This window comes from Heliangelus exortis, chromosome 17 (assembly GCF_036169615.1).
Source record: "Heliangelus exortis chromosome 17, bHelExo1.hap1, whole genome shotgun sequence".
Lineage (NCBI taxonomy): Eukaryota > Metazoa > Chordata > Aves > Apodiformes > Trochilidae > Heliangelus > Heliangelus exortis.
In genome coordinates, this window is record NC_092438.1 from 8148770 (window position 1) to 8172544 (window position 23775).

Below are 23775 nucleotides of genomic sequence, written 5' to 3' on the forward strand. Positions count from 1 at the left end.
AGGCCTCTCAAAACATTCATTGACTGCCTCTGGACCTTATTATTGGCATAATAAACTGTAGGAGAAGCAGCAGGACCTAAGCAACTTCAGGAGCTCAAGAGCAGCTTGAAAAAAAAAAAAAAAAACTTGTGTTCTTTTGGTAAGAATGAATCTGTCCCAGTGGTAATAAGGCTGCTTTTGTTCAGCAGGCTCTTAGCAGTGATTATTGTTGTTTCTCAATTGGGAAACCAGACGGTCTATTTATAATGTATAGTATGTGGACTGAGATTTGTTTGTTTTCTTTAACCCAGCTATTAAAATGTGCTTGAGAGTCCAAGGAAGCAGAGAGGGATCTGTCACCTGCAGCCCCCCTGAGTGAAGAGATAAGCAAACCATATTTAATGGAGTGAGATTGCATAAATGCTTTGGGAAAACCATGGAAGATATCAGGTGGGAAGGGTCTGGGGCTGTAGCTGGGACTTCTTTCAGTGCTGGAAGGGCTCTGGACACCAGTGCAGAGTACTTGGAGTATCTACACCTACTCTGCTCTCTGTCCTGTTCTCCCTTGTCCGAAGTGGAGGTTGGTCAGAGCTGTCATCAGCCCTATCTGCAGGGCTCTCATCATGGAGACCAGGAGAAAAGCCAAACTCCAGGCTTTGCCCTGGCACTGCCTCCAAGTTGGCACAGACAACAAAAGTAGGTAATGCCCATGGGTGCTGAGGTGCCAGTGAGGACAGTGGTCCCAGGTGTGCATGAAGGGATCCAGCAGAGCACTGCTATGGGCTTTGGCCTGGGCTGACAAATTCTTGCACATATAATATGAACATTTCTAAACTCTTTGGGCATTGGCCTGGCCTGGCCCCTTCAGGACTACCAGCATGGATTCCTCTGGCATTGCAGCCCTGAGTGCTAGTTGGCTAGCAGGGCTTGTTTTCCTGTGCCAGTGCAAGTCATTTGGAGAATCCTTGCCAAGGATTCTTTAGCTTGGAAATGTCATGAGATGCAGGCACCAAACAGCTTGTTGTAGCAGCACTGAAGGCACAGCTTTGGGTGCTGCTGGATGCTCCCATAGGCTGCTTTGGCACATTGGTTCATTGCTTTCCAGCATCACCATCAGGGCTGAATGAGAGGGAAAATAGTCACAGTTGTGTGTAAATGACCCAGTCCCTGTTGGACAACCTTCAGCTCACCTGATGACCCAAGAAGCTGCTTGTGGCAGATTTTGCTGTAGATGGGTCTCCTGCAGGCCATGTTGCTTTGAGTTTGTGGCCAAGCTGAGGCTATCATTTGTTCCTTTTCTTACTGCAGTTTATCTGAGTGTTTCCCTCTCCATTTCCCTACACAGCCCCTTTTACTCCAATCGTTTAGTTGTTTTCTTAATTAAATATAGATTGTGGCACTGGGAATAAGGGATTATTACTTATTCATAAGCTACTTAGATTTTAAAGTGTGTGCAGAGCAGGACTTACCATACGTCTGTGTCTGCATCATTGCCATGTCAAGGGCCAGGAGGAGCTCCTGTGGCTGATGGGGCTTCATCTCAACCTCGCTCCTCTTCTCCCTCTGTGTCCTCCACACCCGGAGGAGCTCTCCCGTTTCTTGCTGTCCCTTTTCCAGTTGAGCCTTGCCAGCCTTTTCCCAAGGCAACCATTTTCGCTGCCATTTCCCAAGCTGTTCCAGCCCCTCCATCCCGCCTCTGCCGTGCCCCTTCCCCAGGTTTGTTTGCATCTCTCCCGGTGCTTTCCCCATCCCTCCCGCTGTGCCTGCAGCCCCAGCTCAATCGTTTCGCCTGCCCCCCGCGGAAGAACAGGAATTTACCAGGAGGCTGCTCAGCAGGAGGTGCTTTTTTTGCGAAGTTTTCTAGGAAATTCCTCCCAGTACCTGGAGTTCAGCCCACCCGAGGGGGCAGGAGGAGGAGGAGGTAAGGGGAAGATGCTGCTGGCAAGCTGATGGGAGAAGCAGAGGGAGGAAAGAGTGATGGGAAGGTGGGTGCTGTTGCAGGTCTGTAATGCTCCCTCAAATCCTTGTGCATCCTCACTGTGGCCAAGGAGAGGGGTTGGGAGCTGCTCCTTCCACCCTGGGACAAGCAGTGGCTCATCAAGCCTCTTGCTCTGCCTTAAACAGTGGAGCCCTCCAACCAACCTCTGGGCAACAATAATAAAAGTAACAATAAAATCATCTGACCTGGTTCATGCACACTAGGGTGGATTTCTCTCTCCATCTTAGTCCAGTTTTTGCTGTCCCCAAATGATGCCATTAATGCCCAATGCTGCAGGGCTTTCACACCTCAGGAGGAAACAGGGCAGCTCATCACATGCTGATCTGGAAAGAAAGAAGGAGCATTTATTCCCAGTGCTCATCCCTCCTCCATCCTCCCAGCTCCAGGGCTGTCCCCGGGCTGAAGCAGGGTCCCAGCATCTCTCAGTGGGTATCCCTGCTCTCACCCTTGGGGACCTATTGGCATTTCCATCTTCTTCCATCTCCTGTTTCTTCTGTGCCTCACCTGGCTGAGGTGGCAGCATGGGGCCATTTCCATGTGAGCTGGGCTGTCACCTCCACCCTCCACTGTCCCCAGGCCTCCCATGTGATTCTTTCTGACTATTTTAAGGACTAATGCAAGGACTTTAGCCCTGAGGACTAAAGACCTTTTGTCAATAGAGCAGATATAAGACAAGCTGCTGCAAGATTCCTCAGTGCAAAATGATCTTGATAAATTGGAGAAATGGCCCAAAATCAATACACTGAAACACAATAAAGTCGAGTGCAAAGTGTTTCACTTAGGAAGGCGATATCAAAATTGCACACATAAGATGTGGAAGAGCAGGTAAGCCAGCAGGAGAGCAGCTGAGGCTCCAGCAGTGGAGTAGCCCTCAAACTGAGCAGCAGACAATAACCTGGTGCTTTAGGAAGGGAAAGAAAAGGCACATTTTGCCCACAGCTGTATTAACGGTTTCAGATGGAAGACAGCAAGGTAATTTATTTGGCTCTATTTAGTGCTAGTGAGGTGTCAGCTGGAGACTTATATCTCCAGGTTTGGGTATCACAACTGAGAGAGTCAGACAAATTGAAAGAGTTCAGAGAGTTTGGAAAACGTGCCCTGGGAAGATGGACTGAAGGAGGTGAGTTTGTCCTCCAGGACAGAGATGACTGAAGGCAGTGGGGTGGGTAACATTGATCTAGTGGGGAAAAGGCAGCTATAAAAATGACAGTTATCAATTGATCAAGGGTTAGAGAAGCTGTAATAGGCTTAAATTGCAGGCAGGAGGCTTTGGGCTAGGTGCTCAGGAAATCTTCCCAGGAGGAAAGTTAGCTGAGAGCCAGTGAGGCTGTAAAGGGTGTGTGGGAGCCTGGTCCCCTGGAAGGCTTCAGCAACCATCTGAGGAAGCATCTGCATGGAGGTCACCTCCATACAAGTCCCACTCACTCCCACCCCCTGGATGAGCTTTCATCAGCACCCCAAGTAGGATTAGCCATGTCCTTGGAGTAAGCAGGATGAGGCAAACAACTCTTCTTCTTTCTCATGAACCCTTTCCAGCCTTACCAAATCATGGCCAACCACCCAGGGTCCTTGCAGGGTTTATGGTGCCTGGGTGCCCAATTCATCCCACTCAGGGTCCTGCCAGCTGTGTCCTTCATATCCCTTGGCAAGTTGCTCCCAGCCACACTTCTGCTCTGGGTTTCTTCTGCTGTCAGACCACAATTTCATTTCTGTCCATTGTTGGGGTACCTGAAGTGCCTATTGGGGTCTAAGATTGGAGAAGAAGAAGGAGATGAGCGTGACTTTGCAGTGAGCAAATTGCAAGCTGAATTGTTCCTGTATCTTACAGGATAGAGGAGTGTCTGTACCACACATCTCTCCAATGTGGCTGCAATGGCTCCATGCCTGACCATGCTGAAACCTTTAGGATCTGGTTGTCATGAGCATGGGCACCTAGATATATCTGCACACACATTAAATTCTTTCAGTCTTCTCTTTGCCTTACACCCCAAGCTGGAAAAGCCAATAAAACAAAGCAGAGGCTAAGACTGTCAAGCCAGGTGTCTTCAAGGATGCTTTGCAGCCACATGGCCCCAAGCCCACTGATGTGTTTTGGATAATTTGGTGGCTCGCTGCAGCCTTCCTCCAGATCAATCCCTCTCAATTGCATTTTTTTAAAATCATAATTAATGTTTGCTGTGTAATTACATTGATTTTTTAATGTACTCTGAGAGAAGAGGGGAAATTCATAGCCCGAATGCCTGAGCAAGGGAGGGGGTGGGACAGCAGCAGGAACTGCATGGGGGATGTTGAAAGGGGGGGAATCTGCTCAAATACCCCAAATACATGTGGACCTTACCAAGCTATAAAGGGATGGACAGGGAAATATTTGCACCACTGTTCCCTTACTCCCTCCAGCCCCTGCTTTCTCCCCACCAGCCCTGGTGAAGTCCAGCAGCCCTGTTTCTACTACTGAGCTCAGCAGGGAACAGGATTTTATTTATTGACCAAGTCACAGGGGGGGGAGGGATTTCAGGGCAGCCTGAGCTTCCCAGAGCTGTGAAGAGTGGATTAAAACCTCCTCAGCTTTGTGCAGGGAGGCTCCTGCAAGAGAAAATCCTCAGTCTGGGCACAGCCAGAGCTGTGACCCTCCTGCTCCTCACTTGCTCGTGCTACCAGCAGCTTTGTCATGAGAATGTATAAATATAAGTGGTACCTGTGAGCCTCCCAGACTGCCTTGTGCTTTCTGAAAAGCCAAAAATGTTATAAAGCCAGCATCTGTGCAGCAAGCCCTGAGAGGTGCTGCAAGGTGGCAGCTTTAGGTAGGATCTGCCTCAACACTCAAGGCTATCAAAACCAGGAGGATTTGGGTGGCAACACCAGCAGTGAGCTTATGAATCCTCTTACGCATGGCAGAAACCATCTGAGGGGTGCTGAGGCTCCAGGCCTCATGATAGAGGAGGACTCTGGATTTTCAGCCATCCAGGGGTGTCTGCTGCCTTCTGCATCCTCTGTGGCAAGGTCCCTGACTGTCAGGCTTGCCATGCCAGTGCCACAGCAGCTCCCAGTGCCTCATGCAGCAGCTTTCTCTGAAGAGGCATTACAAACTCTTTTTTTTTTTTTTTTTTTTTTCATGGCATCTTGTTTTGCATCACCTGTTCATTACTTGCCCTCCAAGGATCATTCTACCCTGAGCAATTCAGAGGAGTCCAAACAGCACCCACTCAGCATTGCCCAGATGAGAACACTGTGACAATCACTGCTGAAAAGCAGCCTTGTCACACACAGGTGTTATTAAACAGCCACAGATGTTATCCATTTTTTTCAATTAAAACCCCATAAATTAAAAAGAAAAAAAAAATAACGAGGCAAGCACTAGGCTGGGCAGTGACAAAGGAGGAAGCTGTCAGCAGGATTGTGCTGGGCACACTCTGGGCAGCAAAATGCTCAGATGGTCAAACAATGCAGCAACCAAACATCTGTGGGGAATTTGTGTAATGGCACTGGTATGAGGAACATTTAATTTCTGTATTGGTGAGGTCCTGCTGCCTCCCCCCACCTCTTCCTGGCTGGTATTTGGGAGAGGTAAAGCCAGGCCTGGAGCTGGAGCCATTGGTGGCCACGTCTCACATTTTGGTGGACGTTACAGGAATTGGAAATTAGCCCTTTAAGTAGGCTGTGAGCCCAATGGCATAACAAAAGTTTTGTCTTCAGGGTTTGAAAGCTGTGGTGCACGGAGGTGGTTCCCCTTCTGTGTTGTGTGCGTGCCCTAAATGCAATTATTTGGCTCCTACCATGTCTGATATTATTATTGTTCTTGCTATCTTCGGTACTTTTATGGCCCCATCACCATAGTAACTGAGCATCTCAAAACCCTGAGAGGAGGGAATAATATTATTCCCATTGTAGAGTTGGGGGAAGTGAACAACAGGAAGGCACAGAGCTGGAGATGCAGGAGGACTTGGACAAGTTCATCCAGGACTGGGGGCTTGGGGGGTCAAACTACCAATTGTAAGCAGCCACTGTAACTTTTCCTGGGCAGTTCCAGGCCACATTTCCTTTTTTTCCTGGTTTTCTTCTGTCTTGAGTTAACTAAATAACAACCTCCCACCCCGAGCTGCTGCCCCTGGGCTCTCTCTTGCTGCCCCCTTGCCCAGTAGACCACTGGCTGATGGGCACAAGCCAAGGCAGGGGAAATTATGGCTTTGCTCTGCTGAAGAGCTTTCCTTTTGCACTATTTGAAAGCATCTCAGGCCAGTGCCTGATCAAATGCAACTTTAAATATTCCATGGAAAACAGCAGCGTCAGAGCAAGACATGTCAGATTTTCTTCATCCCTGACCTATTCCAAATGGATGGATTTCCTCCCTAGGGATTTAGCCTTTTTTTCCTGAGAGACAATGGACAGAGATTCAGAAGGTAGGACTTGAAACAAAAGTCTTCAGCAGCACAAGCAAATGATTCAACAGCTAAGGGTCAGCCAACGTGGTGGCCAAAAGCTTGACCTGGATGTCCACCTACCTGCCTCTGGCCAGGCTCTTCTCCACTTCCCTGGGCACCTTCTCCAGGTGGGATGAGGCTGTTTCCTGCCTGGATTCTCACACTCTGAACACACAGCTTTGCCATCACATTCCCAAACACACTGACTCCTCTCTGCTTTCCCTGCCTCAGGTCGTTCTGGAATAAAACAATCTTGAATTATTCCTCTCCCTTTTTTTTTTTTTTTCTTTTTTTTTTTTTTTTTTTCTTCCCCTTTTTGTGCAATATATCATTTTTTAATTAAAAAAATGCCTTGTGGAAGTGTAACGGGCTATTAAATGTTTTGGTCCATAATTAACATCAAACCCCTGACTTAAAATCTTTATGGATTGAGTGTGCTCCGTTAGCTGCTACACGAATAATGCTGTGCAGCACTCAGGGGCCCACAGGGTTCAACTCACCCCATTTTCCCCTGTGAAAAAAGGGGAAAAAAAATAAAAGAAAAAGAGATTCCTTGCTGAAGACTCACTGCTTCTCTCCCTGCAGCCACCCTGGGGTGAGCAAACCGACCCCTGTACCCAGTGTTGTCCCCCTGGGAAGGATATCAGAGCCCCAGGACAGCCCCATCACTTTGAGCAGGGGAAGGCAGGATGTTACCCTGGAGGAAAATTATCTCCTCACACAAATCACTCCCTGGGAAATCAAGTGGTCAGGAGAAGACACCATGGAGCTGATTCTCATGGGGATGAGCACAGTGGCAGAGAACCCCCCAGAAACAGTGACGAAGGTGGTGATCGGGTGCTCATGCAAGCAGGTGGCACCAGGCATGACTTACTGGTGACCTTCAGGACATTTCCCATCTTCCTTCCAAGATCACAAGGGAAAGAGAAGAGCTGGCAGATTGTCTTGTGGTTTTATACTTGCACCAGACTGGAGATGAAACACAGGCATGGAGAAGAAGATGGCAGGGTCCTGCGTGTTGTCCCTCAAAGCACAAACCCAAGGGGCTCCAGGTTTCAGCTTGTGCTGGAGCCAGCCCCAAATTGCTGCCCAGTGCAAGTTGCTCCCCACCTCCAGCCTGGGTGCAGGGTACCCAAAGTGCAGGTTTGGGGCTGTCCCCCAGCTTCAGTAGGTCATTGAGCATCATCACTGATGCATGTCCCAGCAGATGCTCACTGCCTTTTTCCAGAGGACTTTGGAACTGAAGAGGGTTGAATGTCCTGATGGTGCTCACCATTTGCTGTCATAATAGCATTCCACCCCACTGTCCAGCACTGGCTCACATCAGCAGTGACACATATGTTGGGATTGCTGTCAAATTTCAAGCATTTTCATTCATACTTTAAGGTGGAAATAATATATGAGCTGGAGTACTGGTCTTTGATACTGCTGGATTGTGGATGACCAGCTCTTGTTTCAGCTTCTACCTTGCCACTTTATAGTATTATTTCTTCTGGGCATCTCTGTTGGCATGTTTGTTATGGCCATTGGACCTAAATTGACTCATTTCTGAATTCTTGGCTTTCTGAATGGAGCTGGAGTTGGGAAATCCTGGTGTTCCCATCAGGTTTTTGCTGTGTATTTAGCTATGAGCCTGCTCTTGCTAAGCAGCTCTCTATTTTGGGCTTTGCTTGTGCACAGAATGAGCTGTCAATATAAAAAGCCTTGGCCATCATTCATAGCCTGGGTGCCACTCAAATGCCTCAGAACAGTGAGTGAGGACATCAGAAGCAGATCCTCTCCAAAGCATAAGAAGAAGGTTGACTTTCAGCTCTCTTCTGTCTTTCTCTTGAGCCTAAAATGAACTTTTCCTTGAAGTAAAGGAATCTTGGCCCACCTGGGACGTGATCCTGCTGCAATTGACGTGGCAGCTTGGCCATCCTCTGGGACCCATCTCCTCCTTCCAGGTCTTTGATGAGGAGAGCCTGAGGATGAAGGCCAGGCTCTAGTGCTGTGGAGGACAGACTCATCTCCCACAGAAGAGCTCCTAAAACAGCACCATCCCCTGAACACAAACAAGCAAGATGTGCTGCCACCATGTCCAGAAGCCCGGCTGTGCCACGGGCACAACTAAGGGAATAGAAATGTAGGGGGAAAAAAGGCAGAATCAGGCTTGGCACCATAGGCATGTCCCTGCTATGGTGTGGGAGGGAGCTAGGACCATCTTCCCCTGGGCATGGATTGCCCATCCCAGAGCATCCTGGAGGGAATCAGAGTAATATTTTAGTAAGCTAAGTATTAGTTGCATCCCCAGTCACATCCTTGAGACTGATGCTTGGCAGTGAGGCTGAAAATTAATAGCTTAAAGAGTTTTCTCTTTTTTTTTTCCCTCTCCTTTTTTTTAGGGGGAGGTTGGTTTGGGTTTTTTTTTTTAATTGGTTGGTTTGTTTTGAGGTTTGTTTGATTATCATTTCAGCAGTATTCAACTTGAAGTCAACAGACTATGGGATACACAGCAGGGAGCTTGTGGACTCCTGTCTACTCTTCTCTGTTTTCAGCCCTGCCAGGGAGTGGTATAAACTCACCCAGGCACTGCTTCTATCAAACTAAATTCTGCTGAGTCAGCTGCATTTAAAACTTGGCCTTTCCATAAGACTGCAACTCGCAGGAACCCTGGCCAAGATTTTATGGGTAAATAAAAGATGAATTAGGAGACAGGCTTTAAAATAACTGATTGCTCTTGGAGTCCAGGGTTAATAATAATTTTTCTCAAGAACATAGAACCTCTTAATCTGTAGCCCAAAGGTGCAGGCTCAGCAGTGTGCTGGAGGTGCTGCTGGGTGGATGGAGCTGCTGGTGGACACCTTGGTGGATCCCCCATGCTGGCCACTGTCACACCAGCTGCTGCCCACAGTGTGCACACTGAGGATGGAAGGAACAATTTTTCCACCCCCCCCTTTTTTTTTTTACCTTCCTGGTAGCAACAATCCTCTGAGCTGACTGAAAAACATCTCGAGGCAAGTCTATTCAGTCAGAAAGTGGTGATTCAACTCTACCTAATTGTTTGGAGGGGAGAGATTGATTTCATTGATGTGTTCAGCAAGGACATTATCAAACAGGTTTAAATTGGCTGCTGCCATTGCAGCTTGCCTCTGTGGTGTGGCAGGGATGCTCTGCTTTGTGTTGCAGCAGAGTGGCTGAAAAAGATGGGAAGGGAAAAAATCAAAACGAAAACCATTTTGAAGTATTTCTACTCTAAGAAAAATAACCCAAAATGTTGACTTGTGTCCCCAATCTGCCACAAAATCAAATCTTGCTATCGTGGAAGTTCTCACAGGTTGAAATGTCTGGGATTCATCCAGCCAGCTGTAGGATTTGGTGTGGGATGATCTCACTTTGGACAATCCAGAAGCATCAGACCTGAGACTGAAGGCACCACGGGGAGTCTGAGGGTGCAGTCCTGCCCCAGCACATCCCCTCTCCCCATGGATTTTTGACAACCTGTTCCCAAATGGTGTTTGGATATTTGTAGGGACAGAGCCCTTCCACCTCCCAAGTGTAACCCACTGCCATACTCCACAAGACATTTTTCTCCTGATGTCTAACCTGATTTCTACTGCTATAATTTAAGCCGATTATTTCTTGTCCTGTCCACCCTGGACATAAAGAACAGATTATTCTCTTCCCCTTGGCAGCAGCCTTTTAAGCACTTGAAGACTGTTATCACATCTCTTCTTCCATCATCTCTTTTAGGCTAAATAACCCAGTTCTTTCAATCTTTCTTTGTAGGTCATGTCTTGTAGACCTCTGATCATTCTGTTTCCTCTCTGCTGCCTGCAGCAGCACCACCTCCTTTTTGATACAAGCTGCCAATACCAGGCTCTGCTCTAGTGTAGACATCACCAGCCCTGAATGGACAAGAAAGATGATTTCATGGCTCTTGTAGGTCCCAGGGCACCACCTGCCTCGTGATGTGACACTGGTACCTTCTGTTTGGCTCATGACCCCGTATAATTTGTGGAGGTTTTTCTGGGGAACTGCTGCTGTTTGTTTGTAGACTTGGTGTTTCCCAGGGGGCTTGGACACCAAGTCCTCCCCATGCAGTGGAAGAACCCCTTTTTGGCTAGGACCTGAGAGGTATTTCCAGTATTTGGAAAAGCACCCTGTTCCCACTAAAAACCAGAAGTCTGTTGTGCCCGATTCCTGCTGAGTGAGGCCAGAGTCTGTTGCAGAGTGGGCATTTTTATGGACTGGCTGCTTTCTCCCTTTGCAGCTCTAATTACATTGTATATTTTGGAAATAAAAATGTCCTTTTTGATGATATTGGTCAGGAAAGCACTCCAGAATTTCCAAGTACAGAGAGAGGGGGGAGAGGCAGGTGATCAAAGGCAGGCTGTAATGAGCTATCGGGGGCAAGCCCAAGGCCACCAGGGGCAGAAGAGCCACTGTCACACTGGCTCATTATGCTCAGCTGGTCCCCTACTCCCTCCCACTCCCCTCTCCCCATCAGTGTTGGGGTGGGTGTTGGGGTCTGCACGCCCTAAATACACACTGAGGAAAGGAGACAGTCCTTGCCACGTGGCCACCACAGTTTAAATACACATAGAGCAGAGGAGGGGACACTTACCTCACTTTACAGGTGGGACAGGCACATGCCAAGGCCAAGGGCTTGCTGCTCACAGGGCAGCACCAGTTGCTCTCAAAGGAATTGTCTGCTGGGAGAGAAATGGTCTTTGCAGCTGGTGAGATATAGGGCACTGAGGAGTAGAAATTGAGGGCATCATAGAGCAGAGGTGTTGATAATAAAGGAGCAGTGTTCTAGGGCACTGAGGAGCAGAATTGTAGGTAATCAAGGAGCAGTGATCTGGGTCATCAAAGAGCAGCAATCTAGGGCATGGAGGAGAAAAGATACAGGTAATCAAGGAGCAGAGAACCAGGATGTGGAGAAGCAGAGATGTAGGGCATGGAGGAGCAGGGCTGTGGATTTGCAAGGAACCAGGGTGTAGGTAATGAAGGAGCAGAGATTGAGGACACGGAGGAGCAAAGGTCTAGGTAACCAAGGAGTAACAGATTTGGGGCATCAAGAAGGGTTGCCCCAGAGCATCAAGGAGCAGTGGTATGAAGGTGAGCACCAGCATCACTCCTGGGCTCCCAGCCTCCTGCCAAGGGTTGTGCAGGAAGGTGGAGATGGGACAGACACCCACCTGGGAGTGTTGGGTGGAGGCCTGCCCTTTCATAGTCCTGGGGAGAGAGGAAAAACTTCCACAACAAACTCCAGGCAGTGTAGTAAGCTCAGAGGGTTGTTCAGGACAGCAGAGACTCAACTGGCAGTTGCAGGATCCTCTGAGGGGGAACCATGGAGTTGCTTCAGCTAGTGAGAAGAAGCCTCCACATCACCAGAAGCAGTAAACATGGTCTGCCTGAAAAATAGAGTCATGTTAACAGTTATTGATCTATATAACTTTTAACCAATTTCTTTTTTACAATATTGGATTGCATCCTAATTTTAGCTTTTTATGTTCGGCGCTAGGCAAACTCCACTCCATCAGCAAAAACCAGCCCCCCTGGGCCAATCTGTGCTTTCCATTGAGCTGAATGATAGAGGACTGGAACAATATTTTTCGACAGATCAGTTCCTGTTCAGGGTAGCAGTGGCCATTATGCAAATCAAGCTATAAGAAGTTTAAAAGTCTGGAACCGTCATATTTCTTTATTTCATTAACATCAATGTGAGTGGGTGAGTTAATACCATGGAGCCATCCCATCCCAGGGCTGACATGAAACAGTCCCCCCATCATTTAACAAGAACAGTGATTTCCCCTAATGGGTGCTCCCAGCTGCCGTGCTGGGGCACCGAGGCATTTTTTGCAGCATGCAAGTGGGAGAAGAGTGGGTGACAAATGTCTCTGAGGAGCTTAGCAGGCAGGAATCCTCTGCCTGAGCTGGCAGATTGCTGGGAGGGCCCTGCTTGTGGCAGCAGGCAGATACCCAGGAGGATGAGGGCAGAAGTAGAGGATCAATTGCAAGGACCAGGTTTCCTGCTGGCTTCTTGGAGATTTTGCTTCTCCTCAGAGCACCTGCACAAAATCTCTTATGGGTGCCCTCACCCCTAATTCACTGCACGGACCAGGAGGAATTGCTTGGACAGAGATGTCTGTGTGCACAGAGACATAGCCATGCTGGATTCTGATTTATGGGGGAAGCATAAGGAGAGCAGTGTTAGCCCCATCTCCTTCTGCTCCAGTGCTGGACACACATTTTCCCAGCCCAAAGAGGAGCTGAGGACTGATAAAATACAGGCATGGTATAGAGCAGAGAGATTTGTGTTTCAGCACATGCCCTGCTCATAGCTGTCCCTCCTCCTTCTCCATCCTATCAGCATTTTATCAGCCACAAACATTTGCCTTCACAGTCACTTCTCTCCCCCACCAAGACACCTAAACCAACAATGCAGAAGGACACACAACCTTCTTTGTGGCCCCATTCAGCCCAGGGTGTTGGCAGCCACCTCCTCTTTACAAATAGAAAAATAATACATGGAGTTATCATGGCAGGAAGAAAATTATGGGGTCCTGGGACTCAACCCTTGCATTAGTGTCTTGGGGAAGGGAGTGGGCAATACTTGGCTGTCCACAAATCCAGCCCATCCAATGGGATCAGCAGCCCTTTGAGAAATTGGCTCTTTCCCATGCCATGCACCCTCTTCCAACCACATAGCACATAGGAGAAGAAGAAATTCATGCTCACACCTATGTATTTGCAGAGATCTGGGAAACAAAGATCCCAGTGTGCTGCAATAATGGATCTCAGCACTATAATAGCTCCATTATAAATGGCAATGTCTTGGAGCATTACTGCTAAAGACTCTACCTTTTAGTGGTGAAACTTTTAATTGATTTTAAAATACACAATCAATCACAGTTAATCAAGGAATCATGAAGAAGCTATTGTACACAAATGCTCACAGACAGCCTATAAACCACAATTAATGGCTATTTAAAGAATGGTAGGAATGGAAATAAGATTATTTATTAGTGTTTATAAACAGTAATGGATAAAGTAATGAAGCAGTAGCATGGGGGTGTGGTAGAAGCCAAAGTTTGGGATATTTAACATCAAGTAGCCATAAGTCACTTTTCAACAGACAGGTCAGTGATCCAGTCTCGAGCAATCTCCCCAAAGAAAGGACAAAATGTTTCTCCCTCCTCCAAACACTACCATTACCCAAACAGAAGTGGGGTAATCCCTCCCGAAAGAAGATGGGAAACAAGCTGAGAGCAATCCCTGGGTTATCACCACAAATCCAGCCTATTTCCTAGGGCCAGGCTGCAAACCTGCCAGGCACAGCCTTGCTCTGTGGCACTGGGGACACCTCAGCCCCCTCCATGCTTCCCTTGGCCAAGTGACCATCTGTGCCCACCAAGGAGGTTGTCCCTGCTCCCAAAGGCTGTGGCAGCATACACCAAGGCAGCTGCACTGCTCTGGCTTTACTATTAAAGAAAGTGCTTCAGATCAAGCTGGGTCCCCTGTCCCAGCCTTGAGTCTCAGAGTGGCACACAGCCTGAAATGACAGAAAAGAGGGAGCAAAGCAAGGTCTGGAGGTTATTAAACTTGTGCCAAGGATGGTGAGCTTAGGGAGGGCAAAAGGAGGTGAATTCCATGAAGGCCCCTAAGGTCTGTCCTTGACCATATCTCCAGGTGGTCTGCTCAGGATTTAATACAAAAGATTATTCTGTCTAAGTTGGCTTTATTCACACCCACATAGCAAGAGCCTTACAAGCCGAGAACCATGCACTACACCAAGGCAAGCACAATCCTGCCTGCAGACCCATTTTGGTCATTGCTGGGCTGGGCCAAGGGCTGCCCATGCCTCATTGCAATGCTGGCTGTCCCCAGGGAGAGGCAGGAGCACAGCCATGGGGATTCATCCAGCCCTGCTCCCTCCTTGAACACAGCCCTCCCCTTGGTGCCATGCATGCAGCCCCTTGCAACCAGAGCCATTTGGGGTCTCTAAATTCCTAAGCTGGTCCCTGCTCCTGGCTGCCTGGTGCACTGGAGAGGCAGTGAGGAGGTGGCTCCTGGTAAGGAGAAGGAGGAGGGGAGATTCAAGAGGAATCAAGAGGAAGCTTTGGCTTGTTGCACCATTCCCTTGAAGGCAAGTGCCATCTTACCCCAAAAGAGCATCAGTACACCACCCTGCTGAAATCCAGAGGACTGGGTGAGTCCCTCTTTCCCTCCTGGGGCAGCAGCAGGGGATGTGCTGCAGCACAGACATTTCTCTGGTAAGATGGAGGTCTCCATCAAGCTGGAGGGATCCAGCTTGACCAGGACAGCTTTTAGCACTGGCCTTAAACTCCTCTTAGTCAGCTCAGATCACAGCCTTATTGCAGTGCCAGTGCTTGGAGATGGAGGCCTGGGAAGGAGCTGGTAGCTGGGCAAACCACATCTTCCCTGGGGTTTTGGTGTGATGCTGAGGATGCTGCAGCCCCTCACTAGAAGCCCTGCCTATCAGCACCTCCCTCCCCATGTGGCTTATGCTCACTCACACAGATCAATGCCTTCCCCTCCTTCACCATCTCTTTTATTGCCTTGCAAGTTGGCCCCAGGATGTTTTATCACACCACAGCACACAATACAAATGAAAAACAAAGGGGAAAAGTTTGAATTTTTTTTTTTTTTTTTTTTTTAATATATTCATCCCTGTGCAGGGGAACAATGATCCATCTGATTAAATCTGCGTGCTAGAGTTTATTAAACTGAGTTAGCCTCTTGCTTTCTCTCTCCTTTAGGCAGGGACAAACTCATTAAAATGAACAAGCACTGCTCCCTCCCTGCAATCCCACTTCACACCCGTTCTGTGCTGCTGCTATCTCGCAAGCATCGCCAGGAGCTGATGAATAGGGCTCTGCAATTCCATTTTCCCTGGCAGCAAGCAGAGCAGCTTAGCCTTGGTGTGGCTTTTTGGCAAAGTGGAGGAGATGCCTTCAGCCTGCCAGTGCCCCGTGGCTATCATGGACACACATCCGAGAGGATGTAAGAAAATGTCCATTAAAATCAGAGGGAGATGGGAGGGGATGGACTGACCACCTCTAGCTCTGCCCCAGTACCTGATGTGTCCTTTACCTCCCCAGGAGCTCAGTTTCTCATCTGTAAAATGGGTTTGATGGTCACCACTTCCCCATTAGGATAATTAATGGCTACAAAGCACCTCGGATCCTGCACTAAGAATAAACCCATGGGTAATGCCAAGGTGACAAGTAGGCATCTAATACAGTCTCTGCCTTGAGACCAGCTCCTTGTGCAGGGTCCCAGCTCTGCCAGCAGCCACCTCACACTACAGCCCTCCTCTCCATGGGCCACCCCACGAGGGTCCTCAGCCCACCCAGCCACCCTCTCTTGGGAGGCATTTCCCCACAGGCCAATATTTGCTGCAAAAACTCTTCCTCCTAAGCAGCCCTTCAGATGCAACCTAAGTCTGTTACACTCTGGTGATAACCATGGCTTAGGCCACATAATCCCTCCTTTACTTGACTTTGGGTTATTTTGAGCAGGAGATTAAAGGAGATTATCTGCATCACCTGAGATGATGCACTTTCTATCTCTACCCTCTTCCCCCCCATCCCCAGGGCTCTCCCAGTCCCAGGCAATAAATGTCCCCTGTCCTTTAACATGCTCTTGTCTTGGGGCAGCTACCTGGCCACAGGGTGCTGCCATGTGGTTCTCCATCATCAGCCTGGACCCACCTCCTGACCTGGCCACCCACTTATCCTGCACACCCAGAGTCAAGCCCAGAGATGCTCCATGGCAGAGGAAAGAGAAAGGAGGGCTTGGCACACTCTAGGGCTTGGCACACTCTAGCACTAACTGGGATTGGCTGTCCTGTGGGCTTCTTTTTGAGACTTCCCAGATAAAGTCTCCCTTTGGGCATTAGGAGCTTGAGACAACATCCAGCCACAGGCTTTGTCCAGACAGGGCAGGGAACTCCTTCCCATGTCCTGGGGATCAGATGTTGCTCTCCAACTCACTTCAGCTTGGATTTAGCCAAGGACTTAAGTTCAGGTATGAATTCCTCTCAAAGCCTTGCTGAAACCAGCAGCTTTGCTGAATCAAGGTCTAAACAGGCAGAGCTCCTAGCAATGACCAGAAAATTGATTCCCCTATGCAGGAGATACTCAAATATCCCAGGGATAGGGAGCACCTCTCACAAAGCACTAGTTACCCTGGAAAGCAAATATGCACACACAGTGTCCCATCAGCACACGTGTGACCTGTGAACACGTTCCTGGCAAGATCACACCTTCATGGGCTATTTTTCCCCATTTCAGACTACACCAGGCTAGAATCCATCTGCCACCCTGGAAATTAATAGCAATCATTAAACAAAAAGAGCTGGCAAAAAGAAGCCTGAGGTGAAAAGCAGCTATTTCTGCCAGAAAAAAAATTAAAACTATTTAGACATACAGAAAGTCATTTATTACTGTGAAGTCCTTCCTCCACCTGGGGTTTAAATCTCATTACAGTTTGTCCAAAACAGATGTTACCCTTTTAGCAGTAGATTATTAACGATAAACTCGATTCCTCCAGAGAGGGTTGGTGTTCTGGGTTCACTTGCTTTTTCAGCTTGGGTAACCTCCCTATGAAATGTTTATGAAAAGGACAGGCAATCCAAATACTGGCACAGCTACCTGCATATATTGTCCTGAACTTCAAAGTTTTCCTTTCTACTCTCCAGATCTTTCAGAGGTGTCTGGATGAGCAGCCCTGAGGGTAGCCACAGACCTTGCAGATGTGGTATTGAGGAAGGGATTTTGTGTGCCACGAGCCCAGGCTAATGCACAACAGTTCCTATGGCTGTGTTTCCCCCAGCAGTTTGGCATTAACCATGTCTCAGACAAAACCAGTTTCTCTTGGTTGAAGTCTGGCATGTATCTGACCCATTTTTCCAAGCTTCTCTGCTTCTACCCACACATTTTTGGGTAGAAGGCCATTTGGTTGTGTTTTAAGCTTGCTGATGCCACAGAAGGGACCCAGTGATCCCTCAACACCTGCAGCTGAGCATCCTCTGGGGGCAAGGTTGGCTTTGCTTATTCCCAGAAGCACAGTGGGAAAGCAGCTGGCCTCAAGAGTCAGTCCAAACAGCCAAGCCCATGGTAGAGCCACATCTTGGTTCTGTTCAGATTAAACATGATAAAGATACCTGCACAGGAATCTAGGAGCCACATTACCATGCTGTAAACACAGTCAAATGAGCCATTAATATCAGCTCCACATGAATACAGCCATCAAGCTGCCCAACCATTTCAGGTAGGAGGAAGCACATCCCCAAGGATCCTACAAAACAGATGCTCTCACAATGACTCTTGAAGCATGCCTGGGAAAGCAACAGTATCAGCTATTTTGGGGCTGTGGATGGCAAAGCCAGTACTAGCACCTCAGGGCTCCATCAGAAAACACTTTGCTACCTGTATGGTTTTTTCCATGCCCCCAGGGAAGCAGCAAGAGCTCTGCTGCTGGCAATCTACACCTGTGAGCGCTCACTGTTGAAGGAAAATGATCCCTCAGTACAAGGGATATAAAAGTACAGGAGTCATCCCTCAGTACAAGTGATGTACAAGTGGAGGAGTCACCCTTTGCACTCCATGGCTCAACACCAAACCCTTTATGGAGTTCTGAGACCCCCAAGGAAAGCCCTGAGCAGGCACTGTACTCACCTCTTTAGAGGTGTGGGATATCCTTGGGATGACTCCACTGCATTGTCCATTAACATGGGGTCAAAAACTTGGCAGAATCACTGCAGGTGCTGTCCTGGAGGGAGGAAAAGGCAGCAAGGTGATGGCTGAAATTAAGCTGTATATCAGCAGCTGAATAAACATCTGCAACCATCTTATTCATTCTGCAAGTGTCCTGCACACAGGACTCTCTGTGGCTGTAGGCAAACACTTCTGCTCATCTCGAGGAGTGCCCTATAAAATTGGATCAGGAAGGGCAAGTGCATATTACCACTGCTGAAACAACAGCCCCATAGCCTGCTAAAGTTATTTTCTCTAGAAACCCAACATCTGTTTGGGTTAAGAAATCATGACAGACAGGGTTGGAAATGTTGCAGAGGACACATCCTGACCTAGGGAAGGAGAGGAGAGTCCCTCCTCCAAGAGCTGCCAAACCTGAGCTCTTCCAGCAGGGCTGTGCTGGGTAAGCTGTGCATGGAAGGTGGTCATGCTTGGTTTCCTCTGCAATGCTGTTATCCTGAATAAACATTAGATTGGTTTTGGAGAGTTGCCCAGATGATCATTAACCTTCTCCTGGCCCATGACAGGAAGCCAGCCTGCAGCACTGAGCTAAAATTAGGCTTGTGGGGCACTGGGGCTTTCCAGATATTGCTACAACTGGGCAGAACCCCACTTCAAGAAGTGGAGACCAGATGGTTCAGACTTAGGCTGGGTTACTCTGCTCCAGAGGACATGAGATAGATGATTAAAACTAAAAAATAATTTAGGCTGCAACAGACACCTGGAAGTCTTCTCCAACCAGAGAACCAGGACCATCTTCAAAGGGGAACAAGTTAGTAGAGACGAGCAGAGGTGTTTGCCTACAGCCCAGCCATAGTGAGTCCTGCGTGCAGGACACTTGCCAGTCAAAAGGTGAATTTTTGCTAACCTGGAGATCATTCTAATGAAGTCCTACACATGCTGTGTATTTTTTTTTGTCCACCTGCCAACATGCAGCAGCACTGCCCACCTAGAAACTGCAACTGAGCAAGGCACTGGATGGAGATCCACAGTTTATGTCTGGAAACTCCTTCACAGGGCAAGAGTGGGACAGAGAGGAGAGAGCCCTTTCAAAAATATAATCCTTAAAAAAAAAAATATCAGAGCAAAGAAAACACTTGCACCTCTGAGAGTATTTTCTAACAAAACCCAGCCATGTCATGGATCCACCACCCGTTTTCATCATGCATAAAAGTGGATTCTCCTGTCTGGGATGCAAAGGGTTATGCAAGACTTAATTAATGAATTAAAACTGTAAAAAACCTCTTCCAAAGAGCAGCAAAGATCTGAGCAAGGATGACAACACATCAGACAAGGCACAACTCAGTGCTAGTGCTGAGAAACACCAGCAGCTTGGCTTCCCAGCACAGGGCTCTCTCCCTCCCCTGTACCAGAGCAGGAAAGACATCCTTTGATGTTCAGTGGAACTTACAAGGGGGAAAATAGGAGTCCTGGTTCTACACTAGCCCTTCTGCTTGCCCCCAGCCTAATATCAGCATAACCACCCCATAATGGAGCTGTGATTCAGGCTGATTATTTCTAAGAAAGAACTCCATCAAGGAAATGCTAGGGAGGCTTTCTCCAGTGGAAACACACTTTTCTTATTACTACTGTTCTACCTGAGCAAAGCTCTTAGTGCTCTACATCCCCTAAAATCTTTTTCCTCTTCACTTTCCTCTAGCTCTGCCCCTCTAATTGCTCTCCTTGGCTCTGTGAGGACTCAACTGCACTGTCACAGGCTGGAGGGGACATGTCCCATCTGCCCATGATATTTCAGAAGGCTGGTTTAATGCACAGGTAACCCAGCAAAGCTTAAGAGCTTGTTCATCAGGAAGATCATTTATGCATCTACTTCAGCTCAGTGCAGAATTTTGCTCAGTGGCCCATAGCAGTGTGTGATAGGGTTGTCATCCCAACAGACCCTAGAGGCTAAGCAGCTTGAGATGGGTGTAAATGTCTTCAGACCTCTGCCAAGTGAAAAGCAGAATGTTTTTATTTTCTCAAATCCTAAGAGCCAACCTGTCCTGAAAACACTGCCATTTTAACACAATTTATTTTGCCATAGAACTAAAAGTTCTTTAAAAATGTTTGTGCAAGCAGTTTTTGGCTGTCCTTAAACTACAGCAGTGGCCTCATCCTGGGCTGATGGAGGCACAATGGCTTTGAACAACAGCACCCACAGTTTACAGCTAAATTGGGCTGAAACTAAGTATCTCACCTTCCAAGAAATATCATAGCTTTTCAGCCAAAGCTTTAACTTTGCAAAAAGTGCATTTTCCACCAGAAAGCCATCTTACTGGATAATTCCCCATTTGATCAGCTATAGAGTAAGCTGTGTCCTATGGAAATCCATGCCTAGCAGCAGCAAGGTCTGGCTGCCCAAAGGGAGGGCAAGACAGGAGTCAGGGGTGACCCCAGCACAAGGGGTCCCCTACCCACCCAGGGTTGTGGCCCTAAGAACAGGAACACCGTGGGCAAGGTGTTGGCAACAGGGTCATTGAGAGTCTCAGCCAAGACAAGAGATAGACCTTATGCAGAGTCCATCCAAGGAGTCCAGACAGAAGCAAAAGGAGAGGGGATGATGTGAACCACTGGACACAACAGGAGATAAGCCACTTACCACCCAGGCCTGAGGTCTCTTCTGGAGCAAGAAGCAGAGGCAGGACATCCCCAGCAGCAGAGCTCAAAAAAAGATGGTAGGTTCAGGGTTGAGTTTATATGGAGTTCCTGAGCCTGTGGGCAGTGTGTGGGTGGAGGCTCCAGGTGAGGCAGATCAGGGTCATTACTCTGTTCATGGCCTTGACACCCAGGTGCATTTCAGGCTCCTCAGACTGACGTTCATTTGGCCACTGGTCTGCAAAAAGTGCTCAGCATCTCCTGCAAAATGCTCCAGCAGCCAGAGAGAGCCTGTGGACAACAAAGAGTCATCACTGTCTTATCTCTATGGACTTGTTTCCCCCTTGAGAGGAACAACCCAACCAGAGCAGCATTGGCACCACAGAGTCCACAAGTGTCAATGCATTGGTACTAGTAACACCCCTGTGCAGTGACCACAGGTGTGCTGTTTGTTTCCCCCAGCCTACCCCAGAAAAGTGATCTCTTCTCCATCCCTCCCACCTGGCTATTTGTCATCTTGACTGTGTCCTCCCAAGGTGTCAGGAAAAGCCATCCTGTATGCAATGCTGGGTGCTCCTTGCTCAGCCCCCTTCACCTCTCTGCTTCATTCTTTCTTCATCTCACTTCAGAACTCAGCAGAAAATACATCTCTTCTCCCTCGCTTATTTTTCTTAAATAATAAATAATAGCAGAAGAGAGAGCAGAATTGACTGGAGAACTCCATTATGTGATACTGCAAGGCGTTTGGGAATAAGGTTGGGATGCACAAAATGCTGCCTGAACTGTCTATAGAGGCAATATTAGTACCAGCGACCTCTGGATATAAAATGAACTTGAATTTCATAGGCCTGGGAATCTTTATTATTCAGGATGGTTGTGATTCTGACCAGCATCACCCAACACGAGGCACATAGCAAACACCAGGAATACGAATGAGAAGAAAAACCTGCCTGGAAGGCTCTTTCCCCACCTGACATTCACAGGGTGGACATCAAGCCATTTAGGGGAGACTTCCTCACTAACAAATGTTTCCTCTGCCAGCTTGGAGCTCCCTCCTTGGATTATTTTAACTATAGCAACGAGCCAAGGTTCAATTTATAATTTGTTGCCTATTAGCCAGTTTTTCTCTCTCCCACTTCTTTGGGTGATTGAACATTTATTGTTTGTAAAGCATTGCTCCCGTTTCACTATGGCTCTCTTTGTAGTGGGGCTCCTCCATTTAGCAATAAAATGTCCTGAGTGGCTGTGAAAAGAGGGGCTAAGCTGAACCACAGCCAGCTGGAGGTGGAGCAGCTAGGGAAGACAAAGTTACAGAGCTGCAGAAATGCTAAGGAGAGGAGCAGGGGTGTTTGTGTGCCCCGATACACACGCGCACACGTGCGCTTGCTCGTCTGGCTCCTTGCCTTCCCTCAGTAAATCTAATCCACAGTTTGAAATAACTCTTTCAGTAGAATAACAAAATTAGGAATTGAGTGCCAGGACAGCAGGTTATTATTATGTGTGCTGCCCAGCTCACTCTCCCTCCCCAGTCCCCATAGCTGCTTTGTTTGCTTCCTTGCAGCTGCAGCCCTGGTTTGATTTACTGAGATGCCATTAGTTGGGAGATAGAGGGGAAAAACTTACCAGTCTGCCTGCACTGGGTGTTGGAACCCCAAAACTGCCTTTTCCTTTTCCCTCTCTCTTGCTGTGGGTTTTCAGCCAGGATGAGGTTGTTGCTGCCTCATCCGGTGCTGGCTGCAGCCTTGTGAACATCACAAAACCCCTGCAGTCCCTCTTTGCTGCTGGGTTCTTGCTGGGCAGCAGGGCTGAAGAAGCAGGGACAGGTTGGAGGGGAGGGCATCATGGGTCAGGGTGAGGAGCAGCAGGGTGAGCCATTGCTCCAGGATCCAGCAGGGATCAAAGGCAATGTGTAGGAGAAGTGAGGGAGTTGTCATTGCCCCTTTGCTGGTCTCTGTAGCCACATAAGCCTGACACCTTCTCATCTGGACAAGCCATGCTGCCTTGTGAAAGCAGAAGGACAACACAGTGATGCTTGCACTGCACCAGTAACAGTGCAGGAATGGTACTTCCTGCAAGGTACTGGGTGAGTACCATGGCCTCCCCATGGATGTGGCCTGTTGTCACTGTCCTTGTGGTGCCAGTATTCAGAGTAGCTCTGGTTTACATTAAACTCACCATTTCAAATCACTGCTATTGCTATTCCACGCCATCTTCATTCATCTCTTTTGCTCCTTTCTCCATCAGTGAAGGATAATCCTAAATCTCCACTTTCGTTGTTGTTTTTCACAACAGAGTTCTAGATGGTTTGTACCCAGGTTTTCCCAGGTGGCTCTGTGGAGGGTCAGAGGACTTGGAGAAGTGATGTGCAATTGGCTTACCAGGGGAATAAAGCCAGGACAGCTGGGCAGAGACAAATCAGGCAGGCAGGAGAGTTAAAACAGTAGCTTTTCTTACTGATTTTTATCCAGTCTGTGAAGCTACATCCTAATGGCAGAGGTCAGGGGGAGCAAAGGCTCCTCAGCCAACCAGCTGCTCTATTTCTAACGCACAAGAATCAAGCCTGGGATTTCAGAAGCAGAAACTAACAGAAAAGAGGGGTTAGAAGGAAGGCAAAAGGTAGAAAAGGGAAGAAGAAACCTCCTGGCTGTCTATTATCTGCTGTTACAGGGAGACAAGTTGAGAAGTGCCCCTGCTCCCATCCTGTCACCAAGGCTCACACCCACGGGCACCCCCATCAGTGATGCTGGGATGGAGCTTTTCAGAAGTCAAGAGGAACAATTATGCCTTCCATGCAAAGCAACAAGACCCACTTCTCCACTTCTCCACTCCCCAATCGTGTCCCAGCAATCTAATAAAAAGGGAGATTACCCCCTCTTTCCTCTCTTACATCGCCTTAATGCTGTCATTTTATTCACACTTTGCAAAGCAAATAAACCAGCAAATTGCTTGCTTTAATGAGCTGAAATTAAACTCGGGCTGCTGATAAAATGCCTTTTCTTCTTTCTGTTGTTGGGAA

At 48.1% G+C, this 23775-nt stretch overlaps 1 protein-coding gene and 1 long non-coding RNA gene across 3 annotated transcripts in view; one reads left to right on the forward strand and one right to left on the reverse strand.

The window, feature by feature from the left end:
* ELFN1 (extracellular leucine rich repeat and fibronectin type III domain containing 1) overlaps positions 1 to 23775 on the forward strand; it is a 100192-nt gene that overhangs the window by 71207 nt on the left and 5210 nt on the right. The window lies entirely within an intron of this gene.
* Positions 2265 to 11118, reverse strand: LOC139804284 (uncharacterized). The gene is made up of 4 exons (XR_011729321.1): positions 11003 to 11118; positions 6478 to 6633; positions 3521 to 3725; positions 2265 to 2301 (listed from the first exon to the last, which is right to left on the reverse strand). It is a non-coding gene; the product is annotated as an uncharacterized lncRNA (long non-coding RNA).